Source organism: Dermochelys coriacea, chromosome 7, assembly GCF_009764565.3.
Source record: "Dermochelys coriacea isolate rDerCor1 chromosome 7, rDerCor1.pri.v4, whole genome shotgun sequence".
NCBI lineage: Eukaryota > Metazoa > Chordata > Testudines > Dermochelyidae > Dermochelys > Dermochelys coriacea.
Window position 1 is genome coordinate 88145896 of NC_050074.1, and position 27046 is coordinate 88172941.

At 42.5% G+C, this 27046-nt stretch overlaps 1 long non-coding RNA gene across 1 annotated transcript; it reads left to right on the forward strand.

The window, feature by feature from the left end:
* The first annotated feature begins 926 nt into the window (after window positions 1–926).
* LOC122461002 lies at window positions 927–13304 on the forward strand. The gene is made up of 3 exons (XR_006282684.1): window positions 927–1062; window positions 8281–8374; window positions 12018–13304. It is a non-coding gene; the product is annotated as an uncharacterized LOC122461002 (long non-coding RNA).
* Window positions 13305–27046: the final 13742 nt, after the last annotated feature.

Consider the following 27046-nt stretch of genomic DNA (forward strand, 5'->3'; position numbering starts at 1 on the left):
GCCACTGGCTTGCTGAGTGACTTTAGGTAACTCACTTCTCTGTGACTGAGTTTCCCCATTGTATAATGGGACAATGATTCTTCTTTATAAAGAGCTTTCAGATCTACTGATGAAAAGCACTGTGTAAGAGCTAGGTATTACTATTACTCCTAAAATAACCTTTGGATATCTGTGTGAGCTCTGTGCTTGAACGGAGACCAGAATATTGGCGTTGAGATTACCATGTAGCTCCGAGTAGAGGAATTTGCCATAATATTGATCACAGATATGAAAAAGCAAAATAGCATTGTATTTCAGTCTGGAAAGAATAGAAGGCTCTATTGTTTCAGAGTATTACTTGGAGTGTAAAATACTTTGAGAGAATACATTTTACGATGACATTTAAAAAGAGCAAATGTGGGGCCATGTAGCTGGGTGGTTACCTGCTCCGGCCCTGACAGGGCTGAGGCCAGACCTGAGAGAGGGCTGGGGCTGTGGGGAATAGCCCAGGCTAATTAAGGGAGCAGCTGCAGCTGTGGCCAGTTCAATCAGGCCCAGCTGGCCCCTATAAGAGGCTGTGAGCAAGGAGTCTAGTCAGACTCTCTTTCTCTGCAGAGGGAGAAGGGTGTGGCTGTAAGGTGCTGAGCAGGACACCTAGATTGGAACAGGGTTGGGGAAGGGACAGAGGAGCTGGGAGCTCCGGCCTGGAAAGCCTCAGGCTGCAGGCCTGACTACAGGCTGAATAGGTGCAGGGTTGCAGAGGGAGAGCCCATTGGTAGGTGGAGTCAGCAGGTCCAAAACCCCCTTGCCTGTGATGAGTGATGTATACACTGCAGTCTGCCCTGATACAAGGGGCTAAGTGGGGGCTGGCAGTAGCCCAGACTGAGGTGAGGTGGGGTTAGGGGGGGGTTCCCCTGGGTGGAGAGACCTAGAACCTGAGAGTGTGGGGGTACTGCCAGGGGGTAGCACACCAGAGAAAGAGACACAGGGGGCTGGCGATAAGGTGGAACACCGGCCTGCAGAGGGTGCTTTGGTGGCTGGATGAGTTAATTCCTGATGACTACCAGCAGGAGGCGCCGTTGGGTGAGTCTGAACGCTTACAGGCTATCTTAACAATTGTCATCTTAAATCACTGTAAGAATGAACTAATGCACCCAAGTCCTCTGTGGTGGTATCTTCTTTTTATATAAGGGGAAACTGAGGCAGAGAAGTGACTTAGTGATGGCACATAGAAAGTGAATGAGAGACCTGGGGTCAGAATTTAGGACTGTCTGACTTTCTAACTGGCTCATGTTGGTGTCTTAACAAAAAGACTAAGTTTTTGACTGATTTAACCAGATATCTTGACCTGGGATATATATTTAAACAAATTAAATGAAATATTTAAGAGGTTTGTTAGACCCATCCTTTTGAGTGTTAGCTTGCGGGTTGGCAGAGACCCTGGGTATCTTGCCTTCCTGTATAGCATGGTCACTTGTTGGTTTGAACTTGAGTAAATGGATTTTTTGTAACTTGAAGACTTTAGATCATGATTTAAGGACTTCAGTAACTCAGCCAGAGGTTATTGGTTTATTACATGAGTGGGGCAGGACAGGGGAAGTGTGTGTGAGAGAGAGAGAGAGATTCTGTCTCCTGCAATGTGTAGGAGATCAGACTAGATGATCGTGATAGTCCCTTCTGTCTGTAAAGTCTGAGTTAATGTGATCAAAAGGTGAGGGAGAGAACAAGGAGGGGGAATTGGGTGAGAAAGAGGAGCAAAGACAATGCACAACACTTCCACAGACAAATCAAAGCAGTAATTTTTAATAACTCCTATCACCCTGAAACTAAGTTCTACTCTTGAAATGATGACTAAGACTATGTCTATGCTCCGGACCTCACAGTTGTACCGCTAAAAGAAAAGGAGTACTTGTGGCAACTTGGAGACTTAACAAATTTATTTGAGCATAAGCTTTCGTGAGCTACAGCTCACTTCATCGGATGCATTCAGCTGCACTGCTGTAATGTCTCCTGTGTAGTTGCTCTATGCTCTTTCCTGCTCTATGCCAGTGGGAGAGAAAGCTCTCCTGCCGGCATAATTAAACCACCCCAACGAGTGGCAGTAGCTATGTCGGTGGAGGGGTCAGGGGGTGTGACACTCACACTCACATACTCATGCTCCCAGGACAGGCACAGCACTGGAGATGTCAGGATCCTTCAAGGTAAGTGTCCCACAGTATAGCGATGGATAGTGCAATGAAGGTAAGCCTTCCTGAGGCACAATGGAATGCAACACGATGAACCACTGGCCAGGTGATCTGGGCAAAGCCCCTTCATGGAAGGTACAAGCTTGTGAGTGCACTCCTGAGCATGTGGCCCCTTCCCCTTTTAAGGACCTGCTCCTCATGGCCTGCGACTAGAGATGACTTGGCTGCATCTGGTTGGTCACACTCCACCTCAGGCAGTGTCCATGCATTGGGTGTGTGAGCTCTGCCTAATTAGAGTCCCAGACACCTTGTCTACCTGGGAGCTCTTCTGATCTTCCAGCTGTTCAAGCAGCCCATTCATCCCACAAGCATTCCAGGAGGGAGGGGAAGGGGGAAAGCCACTTCACAGGTATTCAAAGAGGGAGAGGAGACAAAAGGGGGCAGGGGAGGGAAAGTGTCGCAGACCTTTTGAGCATACAGGTTTTACGTAGCATAGTCATACAGAACATAAAGATCACTGCTGCTCCTACAACACTCCGCACCTTGATCTATGATGGTTACAGTAGTTGTTGTCATTGGAGGGCACAGGTGATGTGTTGCAAACAAACCAAACAATCGTAACCAGGTGAATATAACTAAAACCATTACACTTGACTAAACACCAGTTATAACAAACACAAATGCAAATAATCACAATCCTAATAATTGGGAATCCAGTAAAACCATCACCATTACAATAATTGGGTACACTGAGAAACAAAATGAGGCCCAAGTTCGATGCTGCAATAGCCATCAAACAATAAAGGTGAACCCTAACCCTTAAGTACTGTGACGGGGTCGGGCCAGATGGCTATAGGAGAGTAACAGAAGGCAGATATTAGCCCCAGGCTAAGTAGGTCTCTTTCCCTGGGTAAAGGAATAGGGAAGGTTCCAGAACAATCGGAACTTTCTGGAGACAATTAAGACAGGCTGATTAGAACATCTGCAGCCAATCAAGAAGCTGCTAGAATCAATTAAGGCAGGCTAATCAGGGCACCTGGGTTTTAAAAAGGAGCTCACTTCAGTTTGTGGTGTGCATGTGCGGAACGGGGAACAAGAGGCAATAGGAGCTGAGAGTGAGAACGCAGACTGCTGGAGGACTGAGGAGTCACAAGCATCATCAGACTCCAGGAGGAAGGTCCTATGGTGAGGATAAAGAAGGTGTTGGGAGGAGGCCATGGGGAAGTAGCCCAGGGAATTGTAGCTGTTGCACAGCTGTTCCAGGAGACACTCTCTAAACAGCTGCATACCACAGGGCCTTGGGCTGGAACCCGGAATAGAGGGCAGACCCGGGTTCCCCCCAAAATCCTCCCAACTCCTGGTCAGACACAGGAGGAGTCGACCTGGACTGTGGGTTCAGAAAAACGGCCAAGCTGAGGGCTGCCGTGAAGCTCCAAGGTGAGCAAATCTGCCAATAAGCGCAAGACCCACCAAGGTAGAGCAGGAACTTTGTCACAGTACACACAACATATAAAATTTGTAGAAGTACCACAGCTGTAAAGTGGAATTAACAATACAAGAAAATGTAACTAACTATACAAATGTGTCAATAACAAAACTTAACAACAAAATGATTGTTAGAGAACTTAACAAAAAATAAATCTCATATATTGGGGACCAAAGTCTTTTGGACAGAGGTGGATGTGATTGATAATTTGGTTGGAGATGGGGGAAGTAGAGAGAGGAAAAAGCATTTACCTTGTCTAGTGTAGTATCCTCTGTCTCTCTGGACCCAATGCTAGCACAGGACACTCACCAGAGACAGACACAGAACATGCAACACAGAACACAGAACACTGAACACAGACTTTGTCGCAACACTATAACCATGGTATTTCTGTAACTCTTCAGCTGACACCAGCTGTCCTGATGTTCCAGTTCGGAGGCGGAAAGATAGAAGCTTAGTAACAAATTAGCACAGTGCTCCCACCGCGGCAGACCCTGCTCCTTTGAGGTGTCCACGTTTTCCCTCCAGGATTTTTGCCAACTCTATTGTTTGTGCAAGAGTCAACTAGGTCTCTGCCCCAGTGTGTCCGGTACTTGGAGCTGCCTTGCGCAGGCCCATTGTTTTGGACCACCCTCCGGACCGCCGCAACACGGTGTCTGGGGTCCGGCCATCTGGGGGTCTGAATCCAGGGGATCTGGATCATACCAGATATCCCCATCCAAATCATCATATGGTTCCCCCCCAGGCTTTCACCCCAACAGCAGTGACCCAGGCTGAATAAGCCCCCCGGACCCTGTTCTCCCGGGCGGACTTCTCCAGGACCAGATCTTACAGACAGGTAACTGCCTGGCTCAGAGCAGCATTCTCTACTTCCACAGTCAGAACCTGTGCCTTTCACATATCCCATTCCTTCTCCAACTCATGAATTTTATTCCCAGGTGGAACTGCCCCTGGCATTCATGGGTCTGCCCCTTTCTTTTGGAGCTATTCCAACAACACCACAAGTGGTGGCGCCGCTCCCCAAGGGGGGGTGTCTTCTTGCTCAGGCTGCTTGGCCTTTTCCTTCTCCTCAACAGTGGCTTCCTTTTCTCCCTGCAGTGGGTTGCTAGCTACCACTTCTTCACACAGGCTTGAACTGGCCCCACTCAAGAGACTACCGGGGGGCACCAGGGGACTCCTACTCTTGGGTCAAATCCTTCACTAAACTGCCTGCATTCTCCACCATTAATGGTACCCAAAATTGGGCCAGCTAGTAAGCTTAGAGAGGACTAATGACCCACCAGAGTTTGGCAGAAACCATCACATTTATTATACTGATAGCTAAGCTCAAAAGAAGCGGGGGTCAGAGGGTGTCACACACTCTCTCTCATACTCATGCTCCCAGGACAGGCATGGCACTGGAGATGTCAGGATCCTTCAAGGTAAGTGTCCCACAGCACAGTGATGGATGGTGCGATGAAGGTAAGTCTTCCCGAGGCACGATGCAATGCAACGCGATGAACCACTGGTCAGGCAATCCAGGTGAAGGGCCTTCACGGAATTTACAAGCTTGAGTGCACTCCTGAGCACGTGGCCCCTTCCCCTTTTAAGTACCTGCTCCTCATGGCCTGTGACTAGAGATGACTTGGCCGTGTCTGGTTGGTCACACTCCACCTCAGCCAGTGCATTGGGTATGTGAGCGCTACCTAATTAGAGTCCCAGACACATTGTCTACCTGGGAGCTCTTCTGATTTTCCAGCTGTTCAAGCAGCCCATTCATCTCACAAGCATTCCAGGAGGGAGTGGGATGACGGGGATGGGGAAAGCCACTTCACAGGTATTCAAAGAAGGAGAGGAGACAAAAGGGGGTGTGGGAGGGAAAGTGTCGTAGACCTTTTAAGCATACAGGTTATACATAACATAGTCATACAGATCACTGCTGCTCCTACAACAGATACAAGTTCTATACAATCTCAGTGTACCTTGCTGGGCTAGCGTGGGGTAAGACCCTGTCAAACCTTAGTGGGTTAACTGGGAATTCTTACACAATCAGTATAATTAATATGTAATCCATAAATCAGGTAACAGTGTAGAATCTTGCATTAAACTAGTAAGTAGCATAGCGTTACTAGCATACTAGTAAGTAGCGTTTCTCTTTCATCTTCACTGTGTTCAGTTGCATTTGCCTTTGTATTGAAGATGCCAAGAAGATTCTTCCCCATCACTGGCATATGCTCTATCCTAAAATCCATCCCATTCAGTTCCCAGACAGACAAGTTTTCTTATTGGCTGTCAATACTACCATGGACATTTTTAGCCCAAGCAAGGCAGGTTCCAAAGTTATGTTCTGGCTAGACTCACTAAGGGTATAAAACCACCCAGCAGAGGCAGGCACTAAAAGAAACCTTGTCTGAATTCCACTGAGAAATGTATACACAGTCTCCTAGAATCTTGGCAAACCGTTTCAGAGAATGTACTAGTACTTCCTCAGCAACAGGAAGATCCCTGGAAACAAATCATGAGCATGTACAAATCCTCATCAAAGTGGCAATGGTCTGCGGACATCAAGGCACAGTATTTTGAGATGACTGCAAACTGGACAACAAGAAGAGCTTTCTCCAAATATTCTTTACCTTGTGACCTCAATTTTCCTGTGAAATACAGTCTGCTTGTCAATACAGGTCTAATGGAGCAGGGAACTGCTGAAGCACTATGTTATGTATAACTTTTAAACACAAGCTATGAAGAACAAAATCTACTGGTTTCTTAGACTTCTCTGCTTTGTTGCTATTTATATGTATTTAAATATAGGGTTCCATCATAACCTTTACACTTTAGCACATGCATATAAACACCCTCCCCCCCCCCCCCGATCTTCTTTCAGAGATCTGTCTTCACAGAGTGATGATAATATGCAGTGTGTCTGGATTCTTCAGAACTTGAAAAGAATGGCAGCCACTCAGTTCTTTTCCAAACACTTCAGAATCATGTCAGAAAATGAACAATCTGGGGATCTCCACACCTGGCAGCAGGATGAGTTGTTTATCACAGCACTGTAATGAAGAAAAGATGCACAGACCTCTGTTATCAGTGAAATCCAAAAGAGTTCTCTGCAAAATGTTATAGGCCTATGCTATGGTGGTGCAACAGTTTTTTCATGGATATGTACTTATTAACGCAAAAATAAATGCCATGATCACTAGCTCCATTGCGGTGCTTATTGACTGCATTTGATATTTTCTGCTGGAATTCTCAAAGCGCCAAATTCTTTGATGATGTGTGTTTTTGATTAAAGTTACAAACTCAATCGTGAGTTGTTTCTTGAAGCCTCGAAACAGTTGAACTTGATTTTTTCTTTGAACTGGAACAAATAACTGAGATGTAATAGTGTTGTTTTTATCCTGCTGCTCACAAGGTATACTTGAGAGAGACTGCAATAATAGCTTCAAGTTACTGAGAAGGCTGAAAATGTTGAAGTAGGACTTAGTCACTTGTTTGTTAGAGATTTGTGTACAGCGATAGATTAATTACTGAATTGATCACAATAGATACAATGTTGAGAATATTTGAAAGGATTTTAGAAAAAAACAGTCCTTATCTCTGTTTAGTTGTAGTCACTATCTTATCAAAACAGAAAAAAAACGGTTGTCTAGATAGAAATAAATACATCACTTTCTCTGAGAGAATTTGCATCCTATGTACCATAAATTTTACCACCAAAGAGAGATACCATAAATGTTGACTGAACATACTTGTCATTAAGTTGCCATAAGAATCTCCAAGCTGGTTGAGAAGGCCAGCTAAGGACTATCTTGTACATGTGTATGACAATGTTTATCAAATAAATCAGTCTTTCCAGAACAAGAGCTAAACCATCTGGGGTTATCCTAGTCTGGAACTTGAGAGACAGAGAATTAACATGGCTCCCCAGTATCCTCAGGAGGCCTTCCTGACTTAGGCCATGTCTACATATTCTGTGCTGTATCAATACAGCTGTGCTGCTGCAGCCTGTCTCTTGAAGACACTCTATGTAGACAGGAGAGAGCTCTCCTGTTGGCTTAAAAAAACCACCCCCATGAGTGGCATAGATTGGTGTGAGCTATTCACACTCGCACTTATGTTGTTGTAACCTAAGTCACTCATGGGAGTGCAATATTCACACCCTTGAGAGACCTAAGTTGGTGACATAGGTGGTAGTGTAGACATAGCATTAGACAAAAGGAACCCTTTGAGGATGTAAGGAACAGTGACCAGACTCCACCTTATAAAGACACCTTAGGAGACAAATCAAATGATTTGATCTCTGTGAAGGATCCTGGCCAGTAAAAAGATGGAAAGGGGACTGTGGGTAAAAGAAACTATCTTGAACAAAGACTGTCTCAAGGACTCTGTTTACTATTTGTATGTCAATTGAGGCAAAAACATATTCCTTTGCTTAGGATGGAGCTGTTTAACAATTTTTGCCTAGTCAATGTGCTAATAACATCATACTGGGGTAGTTCATAAGTTTATGCATAATGTTGCTACAAACGTTTCATCATAATATTGAACAGCAAGTTATTTTTCAAATACTTCCTCATAAGGCATATTTTGTGCAAAGATTATTACAATCACAGAAGAAAACTTAATATATTCACTCTTTATTTACAGGTGGGAGCCGTGCACTGCACAGAAATATCTGAGGTGCTCATGGGCTGGAATGCTACATGAGGTTTGGGCTGGGATATCCTTGAAGAGTTTGTTGGTGAGGAAGACAGACTTGTGTGGCAGGGAGCTGACACACAGTCTAATTGCCAGCAAAACTCAGTCTTGCTGAGGCAGAGGTGTAACACAGTGGCTCACGCTTTGGGTATCCCCAGCAGTGTGCTACAATTTTATATACCCAAAGCAACAAGGCATCTTTCTCCTTTAGACACATTGATTAAAAAAAATGGCTTACAAATGAAGGGTTCTTGTTGCCCTATTTTTATTTAAAGGGAAAACTATGATGTGTAAATATGTAACACATAAATGGCTAAAAAAAGTTTTGTTTGTGAGACTAAAATAAACAAAACGTGTCATTTGCAGTAACTCCTTGAATTTATCAAATGGCAACTAGTCTATACATGTGCAGTGTTGTAGCTGTGTTGATTCGAGAGAGAGAGAGAGAGAGAGAGAGAGAACGAGAACGAACCAACTTCTGTTGGTGAGAGAGACAAGAGTTTGAGCTTACGTAGAGCCAGTCTTCAGAGACCTGAAGAAGTGTTCTGTGTAAGCGTGATAATTTGTCTTGCTCACTAACAGAAATTGGCCAATAACAGATATTACATGACACACCTTGTCTCAGTTTAGTCTGTACTTCATTTCACACCATTAGTCCAGTGCATTCAGAACTAACTATCCAAATTTTCTTTTGTGCATTAAGACCAACATACAGTTTCATCTCACCCCCAAATGCAGCTTTTCCCCCTCACCTCTTTTTAAAGTTGATCTGTCTCTTACCCATTATCTACTGTGACAGACGGACCAGAAGGATATAAGAGAGTAATAGAAGGCAGGTATATCAGCCTCAGAATGAGCAGGTCCCTGTTCCCTGGATAGCCAAACAAAGACTACTCCAGGCCAATCAAGACACCTGATGCCAATTAACCAGTTAAGGTTTTTAGGCTAATGCTGGCACCTGACCCCAATTAACTGGCAAAGGGTCAGTTAAGGCCATTAGACTAAGGGAGACAGCTGGAACCATTCAAGGTCTTGCTCATACTGCTTGAAAGCTCTCCTTTCCAGTCCCCCTAGGGGAAGCTTAGGTGAAAGGAGCTGGAGGAGAGGAAGCATTGCTGTATCCTAAGGTAAGGGTGAAGCTAGGAAAAAGGGGACCACGGGGAAGTGGCCCAGGGAATCAAAGCAGCTTCAGGGGTGAAGAGAAATCTGCCAACAACTGCTACCATTAGGGTCCCTGGGCTGGAACCTGGAGTAGAGGGTGGGCCCAGGTTTTTCCCCCTCCCCCATGCTCTACAGAGATCCCCTTTAGAGGGGAAGCAGGCCTCGGTCCAGTCAGGAGTCTGAACTGTGCCTACTGAGTGCTACAGAGCAACAAAGGCTGTGGGGTATTTCCCCTTCCTATCTCCCATACTGGCCTGTGATGAAAGTAACTCAATAGGCTGTGACCCTTGCCGCTACACTGTGAAAGGAAGGCACATTGGGGCCTTAGGGAGCTTCTGAGGCCACTGAATCTGCCTGGAAGCACAGGACCCACCAATACAGGCTTGGAATTTTGTCACAATACTTGCAACCCTTTTCCCTAGTGCACTGATAACTTTTGGGAATGGCAGCCTAATTCCAGTCTGGGATTTGAAAACCACTTAATCTTTGAACTAAAGGAACCTAAAATCTCTAGAATAAATTTTGTTTTGAAAGTATAACAATTGTCAGTCAATTTACTCCTTGAAGCATTTAAAATGATCATGTGACTAGCTGGAGGAGAATTTAAACCTGATAGTCTGGATTTCCTAGTTTTATGCAGGTACATCTTGAACTCTATACTGTTGGAGAGTATTCAGTATATTTAGCTTCTCATGAAAAATCACTTCCCCTACATTTATCTGCATCTACACATAATCCATCTGTCCTATTATTTGATGTAAGTTTATAAGGAAGATGTGCTACAAGAATTGGGGTATTGTGGGGATTAATGCTCATTAAAAGGCTATAGGATTAAAAGTTGGAAGAAAATGGAAAATATAGAAGGTATATCCTAGTGAGGTTTTTGGACAGCATATTCCAAACTCCTCTTTGATTGGTAAAGATAACAGTGTTAATGCCCTTTTTATAAGTTATTAAGGAGTACTTGAAGGTGGTAATTCAGTTAATGAACTCTGAATGATATTAAAATATTGATCCCTCAGTTGATGGAAGGTTTGTTGGTTATAGCCACAAGCACATAAGAGACGCGTTAGGACCTTTTTTCAAATGGTGTTTGTTTTTATCATACTCTTTCCTTGTGAAGGGTTAGCAGATGCATGCCAGCAGCATGCAAATTGATACCTTCCATTTTCTCTGGGATGCCGTCTCTGTTTTTAATTTTTGAGGAGAGAGATTGATTTCTTCCTGGAAAAAGCAATACTCAAAAGAATCTTTAGTCAAATGACTCATTTCACTAGATGACAGCAGACTCAGCTTACTGCATTTTGTGTTGAATCTTAAATATTCAGTAAGTGATTCAAAGTAATTACAAAAAGGGAAAAAAAGGCATTAGGACTCATTTCACTAAAATTATAGTATGTGTGATATACAGCAGAGGTCACCTTCTGGATTACATGCCTCAAACAAAAATAAGGGTATAGTGGTCTGATTCTGATGACAAAGGTTGACATTAAACTTAAACTGTTACTTTCCTTTTTTTAATCACCAAAGTAATTTAAAAATTTTATTTAAAAATATATTTTTAATGAATTGATTTGTTGGTTCATTATGATTTCATTATTTGTATGTAAATTCCTTTGTACACCTGAAAATGACTGTATTATGTATATAAATCAAATCTTTTCTCTCCTTAAAGAAGGAACATTGATCTCTAATGCATGAATATCTGATGCAGTTTTTCTCCCATTAATTTGTCTGATAATTTAAACAAATTATAGTAGTTCACAGGAGATTTAAATGGCAACCAGGCAAGACAAACAATCAATACAATGTGTTTTATAGGAGCAGTCAGTTCTAAATATTTATATTCTATAGTGTTAGGTATTTCTATCCATCACTCCTCATTTCATTAGCAATGATATGTTGAATTTGTTCAGTGTCCCCACGTGGAGGACTTCAACAAAGAACAGTGGCAAAAATATATGCTAGAAGACATTTGCCCACCTACTATCTTGCCTCAATTTTAATTTAAAATTACTTTTTAAAGTTGGTTTTGCATAGATAACTTAATTATCCACATTCCTCCTGGGTAATTCTCTCAAACCAATTATGAAACTCTCTCTAGAAATTAAGTAAACAGAAAAATTGGATGACTTGTATGTTACTCTAGTCCATAATATAAATAATGCTATGTGTGTATGTAGAAGGTAATATCCAAGATTATATCATGTTTTGATTTCCCCCTCCCCAATACCACACTTCAGATTTTCTTACAATGTAACTGCTACCACTCTCCACTCTTTTCACTTGCTGCTTTTGCCTATTTTTTAGCTTGAACTTTCTCAGCTCTTAAAGAATGGGGGTTTGGGTTTTTGTTTGTTACTTAGGGAGTTTGAGCTCCTAAGTAATTCTGTTTGGCATGTTCCCAGCCTTGAAGCATGTCACTCAGGAAGAAACAATCAATAGTCACTTTGACAATTATTGTACTTAATTCATTCTTCCCAAAATGTCTTTTCAGCTCAGTCTTAATTCTATTTCTGTCTCAGGAAGTTGCTGAAAGTGCAGGTCATCTGCAAGGAGAACAAACATACTACAATTAAGAAGAAAGCAACTACCCAATACACAATGAAGTTTCGCAGCTTGCTATGGGCCAGATTCTGTCAGCCTTCATGTTTTGGTAGAACCTTATTCTACAAAGAGTCACATGGATTTTAATGGAACTATTTGAGTGAAGAGAAATGCGCCCTTCAGTATGCTTTGTATTGCTTTCCCACACACAGACGTGCATGCACACTTAATGTTCAGAATAGTCTGCTTCTGATCAGGCATTTTCTTTGGCATTTTCCCATGGACGAGAAGGCTGGAGAGAAGCTGCAAATAGTCCCTATAATGGACCTTGCACTCAAGGATTCAGATATCTGATCTATTCTAATAAAGGGTCTTTCAGAGACAAGTAACTAGTTCGTGCTCTTCTAGTAGGTACAGTGTTTAAATGGTAATGAAAGGTGTGCTGGGGCTCAAGCAATGTTTTTTACTTTTATAATTGACATGGCAAGAAGAGAGGTACCAGGGCTATGAACTGGAAGTGTAGAGGTGCCGGGTCTCAGCCCTGGCAAGACCTAGCACTGAGTAGACAGAAATTATTTCAGAATTAGAGGGTTCCCACAGTTTCACAGCAGGCTGGACAGAGAACAAATCATGTCTCCTTTGCAGAAAATTATCAAAAGTTTCTCAAATAAAGGAAGAATTTCTGACTACTTTTATTTGATCAGTCGGTTTTATATTAGTGATTTTAGATCTTTGATACCACAGTTAAGATTAAGGCATTTTACCCCTTCGACTTGTAGTGATAGTGTTTGATAGGATCTGTAAAAAGGCTACCAACAGGTCAAGTTTTACCTTAATGAGAGTAATGATGAATGCAATCATGTATTGTCTTATCTACACAGTTGCTCCCTTCAAAAGAAGGGAGTGGGGGAAATCTAGGGCCTAGGATATTCTGTTGGAGGAGACCATTTTTCTGAGTACTTAAACTCAACTGCACCTACAAGAAATTAATTGGCAGTGTTTCCTTTCCTAAGCTGAACAAAGCCTACAGACTCTGTAGTGGACTTCAAGAAACTTGGGAGTGGGGGAAGGAGTCGGGGAAGTCTCTATGATGCTATTTCCCCTTACATCATCAGTTTAGAGAGTAACATCAAGTTGAGAGAGAGGCTGATGTAGAATCATTAAAATCTTAGCCCTGGTCTACACTAGGAGTTGAGGTCAAATTTAGCAGCATTAAATCGATTTAACCCTGCACCCGTCCACACGACGAAGCCCTTTTTTTCAACTTAAAGGGCTCTTAAAATCGATTTTCTTACTCCACTCCCGACAAGGGGATTAGCACTGAAATCGGCCTTGCCAGGTCGAATTTGGAGTACTGTGGACACAATTAGATGGTATTGGCTTCCATGAGCTATTCCAGAGCGATCCATTGTGACCACTCTGGACAGCACTCTCAACTCAGATGCACTGGCCAGGTTGACAGGAAAAGTGAACTTTTGAATTTCAGTTTCCTGTTTGGCTAGCGTGGCAAGCTGCAGGTGACTATGCAGAGCTCATCAGCAGAGGTGACCCTGATGGAGCCCTAGAATTGCAAAAGAGCTCCAGCATGGACCGAACGGGAAGTACAGGATCTGATTGCTGTATGGGGAGAGGAATCCGTGCAATCAGAACTACGTTCCAGTTTTCGAAATGCCAAAACATTTGCCAAAATCTCCCAGGGCATGAAGGACAGAGGCCATAACAGGGACCCGAAGCAGTGCCACATGAAACTTAAGGAGCAGAGGCAAGCCTACCAGAAAACCAGAGAGGCGAACAGCCGCTCCGGGTCAGAGCCCAAAACATGCCGCTTCTATGATGAGCTGCATGCCATTTTAGGGGGTTGAGCCACCACTACCCCAGCCATGTTTGACTACTTCAGTGGAGATGGAGGCAACACGGAAGCAGGTTTTGGGGACGAGGAAGATGATGGCTCACAGCAAGCAAGCGGAGAAAGGGGTTTTCCTGACGGCCAGGAACTGTTTCACACCCTGGACCTGGAGCCAGTACCCCCCGAACCTACCCAAGGCTACCTTCTGGACCCGCCAGGTGGAGAAGGGACCTCTGGTGAGTGTACCTTTTTTAAAATACTATACGTGGTTTAAAAGCAAGCATGTTTAATGATTGATTTGCCCTGGCATTCGCAGCTCTCCTGGATGTACTCCCAAAGCCTTTGCAAAAGATTTCTGGGGAGGGCAGCCTTATTCCATCCACCATGGTAGGACACTTTACCACTCCAGGCCAGTAGCACATACTCGGGAATCATTGTAGAACAAAGCATTGCAGTGTATGTTTGCTGGCGTTCAAACAACGTCCGTTCTTTATCTCTCTGTGTTATCCTCAGGAGAGTGATATCATTCATGGTCACCTGGTTGAAATGGGGGGTGTTCTTAAGGGCACATTCAGAGGTGCCCATTCCTGCTGGGCTGTTTGCCTGTGGCTGAACAGAAATGTTCCCCGCTGTAAGCCATTTGGGGGGGGGAGGGGCTAGCCACGTGCTGGGAGGAGGCAAAATGTGGCCTTGGAACAAAAGCACGTGTGCTGTGTATGTAATGTTAACAGCAAGGTTTACCGTGAAAGAGTGTACCCATTGTTCTATAAAATGTGTCTTTTTAAATACCACTGTCCCTCCTTTTTTTTTTTTTTTTTTTTTTTTTTTTTTTTTTTTTTTTCCTTCATCAGCTGCACGTGTTTCAAGGATCACAGGATCTTCTCCTTCCTGGAGGCTAGCGAAGATTAGAAGGCGAAAAAAATGCACGTGCGATTGAATGTTCTCTGAGCTCATGCTGTCCTCCCACACTGACAGAGCACAGACGAATGAATGGAGGCAGACAATGTCAGAGTGCAGGAAAGCACAAAATGACCGGGAGGAGAAGTGGCGGGCTGAAGAGAGGGCTGAAGCTGAAAGGTGGCAGCAGCATGATGAGAGGAGGCAGGATTCAATGCTGAGGCTGCTGGAGGATCAAACTAATATGCTCCAGCGTATGGTTGAGCTGCAGGAAAGGCAGCAGGAGCACAGACCGCCACTACAGCCACTGTGTAACCAACTGCCCTCCTCCCCAAATTCCGTAGTCTCCTCACCCAGGTGCCCAAGAACGGGGTGGGGGAGCCTCCAGCTACTCCACCCCAGAGGATTGCCCAAGCAACAGAAAGCTGGCATTCAATAATTTTTTTTTTTTTTTTTTTTTTTTTTTTTTAAACTTTTAAAGTGCTGTGTGGCCTTGTCCTTCCCTCCTCCACCACCCCTCCTGGGCTACCTTGGTAGTTTATCCCCCTATTTGTGTGATGAATTAATAAAGAATGCATGAATGTGAAGCAACAATGACTTTATTGCCTCTGCAATCGGAGATTGAAGGGAGGGTGGTTAGCTTACTGGGAAGCAGAGTGAACCAAGGGGTAGGGGGTTTCATCAAGGAGAAACAAACAGAACTTTCACACCATAACCTGGCCAGTTATGAAACTGGTTTTCAAAGCTTCTCTGATGTGCACTGCACCCTCCTGTGCCCTTCTCATGGCCCTGGTGTCTGGCTGTGCGTAACCAGCAGCCAGGTGATTTGCCTCAACCTCCCACTCCGCCATAAACATCTTCCCCCTTACTCTCACAGATATTGTGGAGCGCACAGGAAGCAGTAATAACAGTGTGAATATTGGTTTCACTGAGGTCTAACTGAGTCAGTAAACTGTGCCAGCGCGCTTTTAAATGTCCAAATGCACATTCTACCACCATTTTGCACTTGCTCAGCCTTTAGTTGAACAGCTCCTGACTACAGTCCAGGCTGCCTGTGTATGGCTTCATGAGCCATGGCATTAAGGGGTAGACTGGGTCCCCAAAGCTAACTATAGGCATTTCAACATCCCCAATGGTTATTTTCTGGTCTGGAAAGAAAGTCCCTTCCTGCAGCTTCTGAAACAGACTAGAGTTCCTGAAGATGTGTGTGTCATGTACCTTTCCCGGCCATCCCACGTTGATGTTGGTGAAACATCACCCTTGTGATCCACCAGTGCTTGCAGCACTATTGAAAAGTACCCCTTGCAGTTTATGCATTTTCCGGCTTGGTGCTCCGGTGCCAAGATAGGGATATGGGTTCCTCTATGGCCCCACCACAGTTAGGGAATCCCATTGCAGCAAAGCCATCCACTATGACCTGCACATTTCCCAGGATCACTACCCTTGATAACAGCAGATCTTTGTGTTGTCTACTTGGATCATAGCAGCCCCCCCGCAGTAGACTTGCCCACTCCAAATTAATTCCCGACTGATCGATCGCTGTCTGGCGTTGCAAGCTTCCACAGGGCTACTGCTACTCGCTTCTCAACGGTGAGGGCTGCTCTGATCTTGGTATTCTTGCACCTCAGGGCAGAGGAAAGCAAGTCACAAAGTTCCATGAACGTGCCCATACACATGAGAAAGTTTTGCAGCCACTGGGAATCATCCTAGACCTGCAACACTATGCGGTCCCACCAGTCTGTGCTTGTTTCCCGGGCCCAGAATCGGTGTTCCACCGCATGAACCTGCTGCATTAGCACCATGATGCCCACATTGCCAGGGCCCATGCTTTGAGAGAAGTCTGGGTCCATGTCCTCATCACTTTCGTCACCCCGCTGACATCGCTTACTCACCCGGTTTCTTTTCTGGTGCTGCATATACTGGTGGATAATGCATGGGGTGTTTAATATGCTCCTAATTGCCAAAGTGATCTGAGTGGGCTCCATGCTTGCCGTGGTATGGTGTCTGCACAGAAACGTGGCGTGGAACGATTGTCTGCTGTTGCCCTGACGGAGGGAGGGGCGACTGATGATATGGCTTACAGGGAATACAAATCAACAAAGGGGGTGGCTTTGTGAGAAACTGAATGGCCCCCTTAAGGACAGAACTCTAAACTGGGTTTAGCAGGCCGTTGATTTTACGGAGGGAGGGAGGAGAAAATGAATACAAAACAAATCTGGTCTATTTCTTGTTTTGAGCCACTTCATCTATCTTGCTGGCAGCAGACTGTGCAGTACAACCGCTAGCCATCATCATCTCCTGGGTGCTTGGCAGAAGACGGTGCAGTATGATTGCTGCCCATCGTCTTCTGCTGGCTGCAGATTAAAAGACAGTGCACTGCCGGTAGGACTCAATCGCCATGAGACGAAACTTAAAAGGGAAATGACCTGGCTGAGCCATTCCCATATTTGCCCAAGAGCCGCTAACCTCATCGAGGTCGGTTAAAAGAGCACCCTGGACTATGTCAGTGATGGCTACCAGTCATACTGCACTGTCTTCTGCCAAAAGGCAATAAATTGCTGCTGTGTAGCAATGCAGTACCGTGTCTGCCAGCACGCAGGAGACATATGGTGACGGTTAGCTGAGCAGGCTCCATGCTTGCCGTGGTATGGCATCTGCACAGGTTAGTCAAGAAAAAATGTGCAAAACAATTGCTGCCCTTGCTTTCACGGAAGGAGGGAGGGAAGGGGGGCCTGATGATATATACCCAGAACCACCCGCGACAATGTTTTAGCCCCATCAGGCACTGGGATTTCTACCCAGAATTCAAATGAGCGGCGGAGACTGTGGGAACTGTGGGATAGCTACCCACAGTGCAACGCTCTGGAAGTTGATGGTTGCCTCGGTACTGCAGACACACTCCGCCGACTACATGCACTTAGAGCATTTGTGTGGGGACACACACAATTGACTGTATAAAAACGCTTTCTACAAAACCAACTTCTATAAATTCTACTTAATTTTGTAGTGTAGACATACCCTTAGTATCTTTCATCCAGCCAGTCTCCTATCTTGTTTAGGATGTGCAGAGATTCACAGTGATCACAATGGGAACCATATTAATAAATAGATTTCACAAAGACCATGGAACAAAAATATAGTTCGTATTTTTCTCCAGGTGTCTGCTCTTTTGGATAAAAACCAGGAGAATATAGTTTGTAGATAAGGTTATATTACCAGCTCAGGGCCAAAGTTTAAGATTGCTGCCTCCTTGAAAGGATGTCTCTGACAGTGTTTTAATTCCTAGAAATATCTCCTTTCCCCACTCATGGTTTACTTAGCCAGTTCAGTGTGAGTCTAGTAGTAGTATCTGTTACAAGAACTACACATGTTAAGCATTACCAGATTTGTAGTGAAAGAGAAGAATTTGTATTTATAGTTGGCGGGGAGGGGGGAAAGGAGATTCTATTCAAATGTGTAACCAACCCTTTCTAAAAAAGAAAAGGAGTACTTGTGGCACCTTAGAGACTAACACATTTATTTGAGCATAAGCTTTCGTGAGCTACAGCTCACTTCATCATGAGCTGTAGCTCACGAAAGCTTATGCTCTAATAAATTTGTTAGTCTCCTTTTCATTTTAGGGATTGCTGTGAGTTAACAGCTCGCGGCTGCTACTCTGAAACCCTTTCTAAAGTATTCTGAACTTGGGGGTGTAAGAAGCTTCAATTTCCATTCTCAACAAGTTGCATGCAGTCACTGGAGGACTCAGGACCTGCAGTCATGATTGTTTAGCTTGGATGGTATTTCCACAGCCCCAAGGGGAGAGGGAAAGAAATCAGATGAAAACTAGAAAGTTACCATCGTCTATGTGAGTGTTTGAAGTGATCACAGGAGCACAGGTCTTTGTATCATGTTAGGAAGCCTTCTCATGAGAGGAAGTGGCAGTCCATGGTAACCACAATGATGTGGTGGCCCTGCCTGAATTGTGAAATGACTCCCCTTTTTCATTTCTGAAGCAGAAGCTGGTAGGGCAGAGGGGAAGAGGTCTGGTGGGTTGGAATTGGTCTAAGACTTAAAGCGCTCTGTGATGTTTTCCTTGGATCACTCATCAGATTAGAAGCTGGATTCAGAGTACAGTCAAAGACAAAACAATCTGCCAGGTGAAGATTTCCTTCCATATGAAATAAGAAATTTGAGTGATGGGTAGAGCCAGAGGGGCATGACCTATCACAGAATTGGCTGATGAGTATTCTAGAATTCCGAGAGACTTGTTTTCTGGCTTGGATTTCTTTCTAGGCTTCTTTGAGTGTTCATTTTGGGACTGTTTGTGAATAAGTACAGATTGATTTCTCTAGCCAAGAATGCATCCATCTTTTAATAGACGAACTATTTTTTTTTAAAAGTGATCATGCTTCTGCTATGAAACAGAAGACTGAGTAGTTCTTTCATGGAATTTAGTGATTTAGGAGTTTTTGTATGTCAAAGCGATTCTCTGTTTGAAATCTGCAAAGATGAGAACCAGCTGTTCTGTATAAGAACATTCTCTTTTGGACAGTCAAGAAGTGGCATTCATGTCAGGTGTTGGGGAGCCATCTGACTGCTTTTTGCCAGAGTAATTGTTTTGGAAGAGATTTGACCTCTTGGGAGAAGTATTGGGGTTGAGGAGAAGAAAATCCTCTTCAGTTATGCAAATGTTGCTTTTTTCAGGCTGAGTTCTTGTTTTTGTTTTTTTTCTGCCTCTCCTTTCCATACATACTTTTGAATAGTAAGTTACTTTGAAAATTAACCCATATGTTTAACAGTCTCTTGGAAGGACTTCTACAGAACAACAGACCTATGTGGTACTTTAAATGGGGGTTGTCACCAAAATATCCATATAAATCACTTCTGAAATTAAAAGCTTATTTGAATAATGTATATAATACATTATATTTTATAGCTGAAAAAAATAAGGGCTAATATTTTAAATAGTGACAAGTGATTTTGGGTGCTCAAGTTGAGACACCATAAAGCGTGACTTCAGAACGTGCTGCACTGCCTTTGGAAATCAGATCCCTTTTAAGGGTTTCAAAATTACCAGTCACTAGTTGAAAATCCAAGGTTTGGTTTTGTATCTATAATGTACTTGCTTGCCGGAAAACTTCTAAACGTGTCATATATTTATGAGTGAGTGTGAACATTTATTTTTCCTCATCATTAATTTTCTAGTGCACTAAAGAGAGTAGATCCTGACACTCTTTCTAAGGTTTATGTCTGGGTATTGTGTGGGGTAGCTTGAGGCCTTATCCACTCAGGAGCATGTTGGGAATGGCTTCAGAGACCTTATCCAATCAATAGTCTTCAAGACCTTATCCACTTGCTTCCCAAGAGCTCAGCTTGACTACAAACTCATCACTGAGGTTTCTTTATTGACATGCAATCAAACTACACTTGAGTTGATCAGGCTCATGCATAGGGAGGGTTCAGGGCATACCACATATCCAAAGTACTGTATCATGAATCTGCTTATATATAAACACTTAATACAGCGTATCACACACTTTGATTGGTCTAATATTTTTTTTAGCCAATCCCTGTCTAGATCATGAGTTGTTCACATGTTCCACTACATAGCAGACCACAGCTGCAAGCTACCCCACATTGCTTACTATCCTATCTTTTTTCTGCTAGCTACATCTTTTACATATTTACAATGCTAATGTATATTCATTTTTGTTCATTGTTTCATGTTCTTGCTCAAATAGACATACTGGTGTGATTTTACAAAGGGTCAATTCAGGTATTTCATTGAACTTCTACAATGTGTGTTCCTTCTTTAAGGATACTAGAGCATATTATAGGCCAAATTCTGTTCTTCAGACTTAAATGAGTTTAAAGGAATTGTCTAAATCAAGACAGAGTTTGACTCCAAACTATAAATACTGTGTTAAGTTTACAAACAAATTGAAGTTCTCTTCCAGCAAGTACTTTAGCTTCCACATCACATATTTCCATCAAGCAATAACTATACTTCTTCATAAATGAAAATTTTTAGCAAAAATATGACTCAAAAGGAATTACTGATATTTCAAATAATCTGCCCCTTTCCTTAAGGTATGCTATTCTGCTATTCTCTCAAGTGTAAGCCCGTTGTTTTCCAACCCCATTTTTTTTTTGGCCTAAGGTTGTTATCTAATCTTTGCAAACTTAATCTCCTTTAAAGCATGTACTGGATGAATTAAGTGCCCACTATTCTGAACAGTGTGGCAGTTGCATCCCAGCAAATTATTATAATCATACATCAGTCATCGGTCTGGATCTAAGCAATGTTGGTGACGCTTCAGTTCTTCCCCGCAGAGTTTTGCAGAGAGTGAAAAACAGTATCAAAGTGTTTCAAGAGCCCCTTTATCAAATATTATCAAATATCAGCATATAACAGACCAATTTCATTGGGTGACAATGTTTAGACAATCCCCCCAAAAAGAAAAGTCTGGTAAATAACAAAAGTTGTTTGAAAAACAAATCACTGAAAATCAACTCTAGAGTAAGTGGGAGTATGCAAACAGTTGTGGTGTTCTACAATCACAGCAGACTAAACAAAAACACTCCCTAAAAACCAAGGACAAAGTTCTCCTATATGGCTATAAAACATTGGGGGAAAATAGCTAATTCTTACATAATTGAATGCAAAATGTCTAAACAGTTTCCTTGCTTTCAGTCAGGTTGTTAGGGAGTGCTCTGGCAGAGAACAGTTGGGTTTCTCATTGTTTGGGAATTGGGATTGGGTCTGGACTCTTAGTCATAGAAGCTAGAGATATAAAAGACCAATTAGCATCTTTCTACCCACACGTCTCATTTAATTAGGTTGTGTTGTACTATTTTTTCTGCCTTCCCTGGTGTTTGGAAATCCTCCCAATGTAATATCTTATGTAAATGTCATTAATATGGTATCTTCGCTCTCTCTCTTCCAGCGATCTAATAATGATAAATAAGATTCAGTATAATGCACTCAACACGGCTTTCTTTGCGCCAGTGCATAGACGTATAAGTGATTTTCTGCATTCTGCACCTCCTGAAACTTCCAAATGGTTGGCTTATAACAGGAGCTCCAAGAAGAGCAAACAGCAGTAGTCCTAACTCTGAGGGGATAAAGTTCCAGGGGCGGAGTCTAGGAAAAAAGCTGCTTGGGTAAATTAACTAAGGGGGCCTAGTCTTAAAATTTGGTGAGTCCCTTTGGTGTTAGAGGAATCCAGAGCAATAGTGGAAATACGGAAGGGAAACAAAGCTTCAGTGGCTTTCCTCCTCATCTCTCCCACCCCTGCAAACAAAAAGCACTCTCTACCATGTGAGAGATATTGTAAAAACTTGGAATCAAATATATTCCTGCTGTACCTCCAACAAAGTACACCAGGGATCAGGTTGGCCATTTGGGTGCTGTGGAATGATTGTTCCTATATATCTTAACTCCTTCAACAATCAGGAAATCTAGATGCCCAGTATTTTTGAAGTGTATAAATGACTGCTTTGTAGATACTGTTTGACTTTGCCTCATGATAATAGGTTTCTTAAAGGGCTGTTATTACTTTTGTATCTGTACTCCCTATTCACTTGGCTGTACTAAGATTTTGCTTGTACAGTTTAATGTTAAATGTGGCTGTCAGCTCGTCACAAGGCAAGAGATGCTTCCTCCAAATTTAGTAGCATCTTTGTCCTTTTGAGCTGCCTAAGCACAAAAAGGTAATAAAACTGAGTCCTTCGCTAAACTTGAGGGGGTTGGGAGGGGGAATCTGGCTATTCTAGTTCTACTTACCAGAGCTGCATATTACAGCATGTAATGGTAGGAAGTACGTTAACTTTTTGAAATGTTTGTTCATAAGTCACTGTACATTCCAAATATACATTAAATCGGGTCTGGCATCACGACCTTTTTTTAATGTGAGAAATCTAAGGTGAAATTCTCTCTATATTGAGAACTAAAGTTCCTGGGGCAGGGATCATTGACTTCAATTAGGTCCAGGATTTCACCCATTGCCTTCCATTTTGTACAGCACAGGATATCAGTGAATAACAAATAGTATAAAATTATATAGTTTGCTTTATCAAGCAGGCTCATTTATGGTGAATCCATGACACTCACAATCTAGCACTTCTGCATGTTATGATATACTCTGAAGGCTTGCTTAAGAAAATTTGTCATAAGTTTCTTTTAAATCTGAATGTCTTGAAATAGCTTCTAATTTTATGAATTGCCAATCCAGTTCTTTTGCTTGTGAGAGCTTGATATGAGTATTTAAGATACATTTAATTGATGGAGGAGTACCTTTAGCTCCATTAATGCATTTATTTTCTTTTTAATAAAATGTCCTATGGATACTAAAAGACAGACAATGTCATCTCATTTTCTGAAATTAGGAATACCTTAGTTGGTTGTTAAGATGGGTAAAAAGCAAGAGATCTTAATAAAAGCGTAGTGGATGTAAGGTATAGGCTACAGGAAACCTGTAGCATCAACTGATTGATTCAACAGTTGTCATTAGCTTTGTTCCTCTATATTGCTTACTTTGTGTCACCTAAGCCTACCATACTAAGGAATATCATTACTTAATTTAATGAAGTTGACCTGATAACATGTAGGACGGTGCTTCCCCCCTCCTCCACGCAGATAAAACATTTGTTGGCAATCACAAGTTTCTTACACACAATAGGATTGAGCTGTAGTTTGCTTCCAAGTTCATATAAAGATACATGACGTTTTTTCCATGCAAAAGATGACTGTGAGAATGAGCAAAGTTTCCCCCAAACCCATAAAACTTCTATTAAAATATGATGTGAGTGATTAAGTCTGTGCAATCACCTAAACATAGGAAAGTTACACTGCTTGGTTTCTTTAGGTAATATCAACAAGGCTCCGTATCAGGTAAGAGGAGTTATTAATGAACAAGGGGAAGGGAAGGAGACAGGCTACAAGAGCAAACTAGAGCTATATTTCATTTTGCTAATGTACAACTAATTGACATCAGTGCACTGTATTTTGTAAATACATTCCAAAGAATTGTTGCCAGTAAATGTCTCCCTCACCAAGAAATATAAAGGTAACTTTATATGCACTTAGAAGCAGACTAAGGCCCAATAAAGGTTGCAAATAGTGACAGTCAGCTAAAACCCCTAGGGACAGACAGTCCAAATGCATTGCACAGGACAGTACATATAATGGGGGTGTGTGCATTTCTGAAGTACTCATTTAATGCTTGGCTTTTTGCATCTTTGTATCAGAATATCTTGTTTAATAGTTTTAGTCCTCTGGTGCTTAGTGTTTTATAAGTATATGTTTTAATGTTTTTAGAAACAGCCAGAGCAGAAGTATCTGTGCAGCCAGGCTGTGTATGTGTATATATTCTATAAAGTAAATAGGGGGTGGCGGTGTGTGTATAATCTATAAAGTAATATGATTATTTGGGACCCAACTGTGATTGTGTGTGTGTGTGTGTGTGTGTGTTTAATATTCCTCTTATTGTGTAATGAACAAAAGACAAGCCTAACACTATGAATTTTAGTGACCATTTGAGAGACCTGATGTGGGGTAGGAAAAGTCAGTTTTCCAAGGCAACAAACATACATTGAGCTTTTTATTTACATAACACATATAAATAAATTATTTTATTTGGTTGCACTCTGTTCCAGTGGCAGGAGAAAAAGATGTGCAGCGGCAAATACTGCTGTAAAATTGGCAGATTTTATGTTCCTACTTGACTGTAACATGGGGATGTCCAAAATTAGTCTTCCCACTCCTCTGGACTTTCCTATCTGATGCAAAATTGTAGAACAGCATTCTTACTTAAGTACCAAATGTACTCAATTAAAAATATAAAGAAATACTGAGTGAAAGGTTGCTAGCCTAAGGTGCAAAAGGGTGATGACTTCTAATAGCTGCTCCTTTTAAACTTTGCCTTATACATGACATTGCAAGCTTTCTCTTAGCAAAACACCAAGCTGCTAAAAACTGTAAACTTTGCCTAGGTTGAAATATACTTAAATGACAGTGAACTACAATATTACAGAAAAATCTCCTTGGATAATGGTTTTGGGACATGTTATCTTTCTAGCCCAGATTACAACTGATAAGTGTTTCAGCTGTCCTTGTTCCAGAATTTATTAGGAACATCCTTTCAAAGGAGCTGTAAAAGTTGATACTGATGAGTCACTCTGAATTCTGAAGATATAGAGCAATTGATATTCTTAAAAGAATATATGGAGTTTTTTGTATTCAGAAGATATTGCAGCTGCTAGAGGTGCTGATAAAAACTTCTGGTGCTGATAGTACTGTGTTTTGTGTACTGAGATTACAATGTATTGTGGTAACACATAATCCTTTATACACAACCTGCTTTTGACTAACATTGTCTTTTTGGATCTCATAAGCTGAAAGCCTGTAAGGGACCGTTGGACGATCCATTCTGACCTCCTGTATAACACAGGCCAAACAATTTCACCCAGTTATCCTTGTATGGAGACCAATAACGTGTGCTTTACTAAAGCATGTCTTCTAGAAAGAAGAATAAAAAGGTTCACCACCTCTGCAATAGATTTGATCGCTATTGAGTCTTCAACAACCTGCACACACAGCCTGATGCTTTCTGCTGTGCCACCCAGATACTGTTCTTGGGGACTTATTTTCCACTCGGTATTCGGGTTTTGGCTTCTGTATCCAGGTACTATTGATGGTTGCCAAGTGCCCAGTTTCAACCAGAAAGTCCGGTTGAAAAGCGGAACTGGCAACCCTAAATGGCACCTGAACCAAAAGTCCGGTTACTGCAGGGCTGCGAGTGGTGTTGGGTCATTTAACCTGTGTCAGCCCCTGCTCAGATGGGGCCACCTCCTGTCTGCAGGCAGGCTCCTCGGGCCAATCCAGCAAGTGATGGAGGCAGTGGGAGAGGAGTGAGAGACGGGTTGGAGACCTGGGGATCCCAGCCATTAGAAAAGTGGCAACTCTACTTGGTATAGAAGGACTCCTGTATCCCTGGTACTATTTCCACCTCTTCTGGAGTTCCATGTGGGTAGAGTTCTGTGGCGTTCAGGGTGTAGTACTGCGGGCACGTGGGAGTGGGGCTCTTCACTGCAGAGGTCAGGAAATTCCATGTGGAAATCTGGGTAGGATATAGCAGAGTTTACAGCAGCATTACCTCCCTCAGAATTCCCTCCATGGATACTACCAAATAGCGCCAGGGGGAGATAGCTTGTGGCTGTGCTACCATGGGGTGGGGGTGGGGGGTCAGCAGAACAGAAGCAACCCCTGAAAGATAATTCATATCCCTCCTCTGTGAATTCCTGAAAATACCAAGTTCCTTAACCCTGCTGCCCCTGCCCCCTGAATCTGCTCCCAACACAAACAACCCTTGAAGGAAAATATTGTTAGCGGCCTTTTCTCTGCACAATTTCTGCAGGTTTTTCTTGGGGCGGCACTGGGCTTGGTGATAGGCAACTAAAACACCAAGCAAGGCAGATATATTTTTTGCAAACTAGCTTTTCTCCCAGTTAGGCTAAATACACTTTTTGTTGGACTAGGAAGTACCTCAAAGGGAAAAACAGTTGATGATTTTTTTTATGGAGAAGGTCATCACAGTATCTCCTTTTGGCCATAAAATGTATTAGTTTGACTTACAATGAGATAATATTCTAGCAATACTCACAGCACTGAACATCAGATCATCAAGCAGCTCTACAATTATTCCAGAAACAAAAACCTCTTTTTGAAAAACCATTTAATGTTGCTAAGAGGCAACTACAGTGTTGTCAGTCTCATAATTTAAATTAATAGATTCCAAGGCCAGAAGGGAGCCATGTGATCTCCCAGTCTGATCTCTTGTGTAGGACAGGACATAGGTTCTAGAAATTAATTTGCAGAAGTTCTGTCTTACAAGAAAATCCAATCTTCATTTTAAAATTCAATGATGAAGAATCCACCATGACCCTTCATAAAATAAATAAATAAGCATTAGAACAATGGTAAAAATGCCTTATTTCCCATCTATAATTTGTCTAGTTCCAACTTCCTGTTGTTGGATCATGTTAAATAGAAGAACCCATTCTTGAGTATTTGTTCCCCATGCAGGTATTTATAGACTAATGAAGTAACCCTTTAACCTTCTCTTTGTTAGACTCAAGGAGCTCAATCTGTTTACTTTATCAGTATGAGGCATGTTTTTGAATCTTTTAATCATTCCCTTGGCTCTTCTCTTAACCTTCTCCAATATATCAACGTCATTCTTGAATTAGAGGCACTAGAACTAGACAGACTCTTCTGGCACC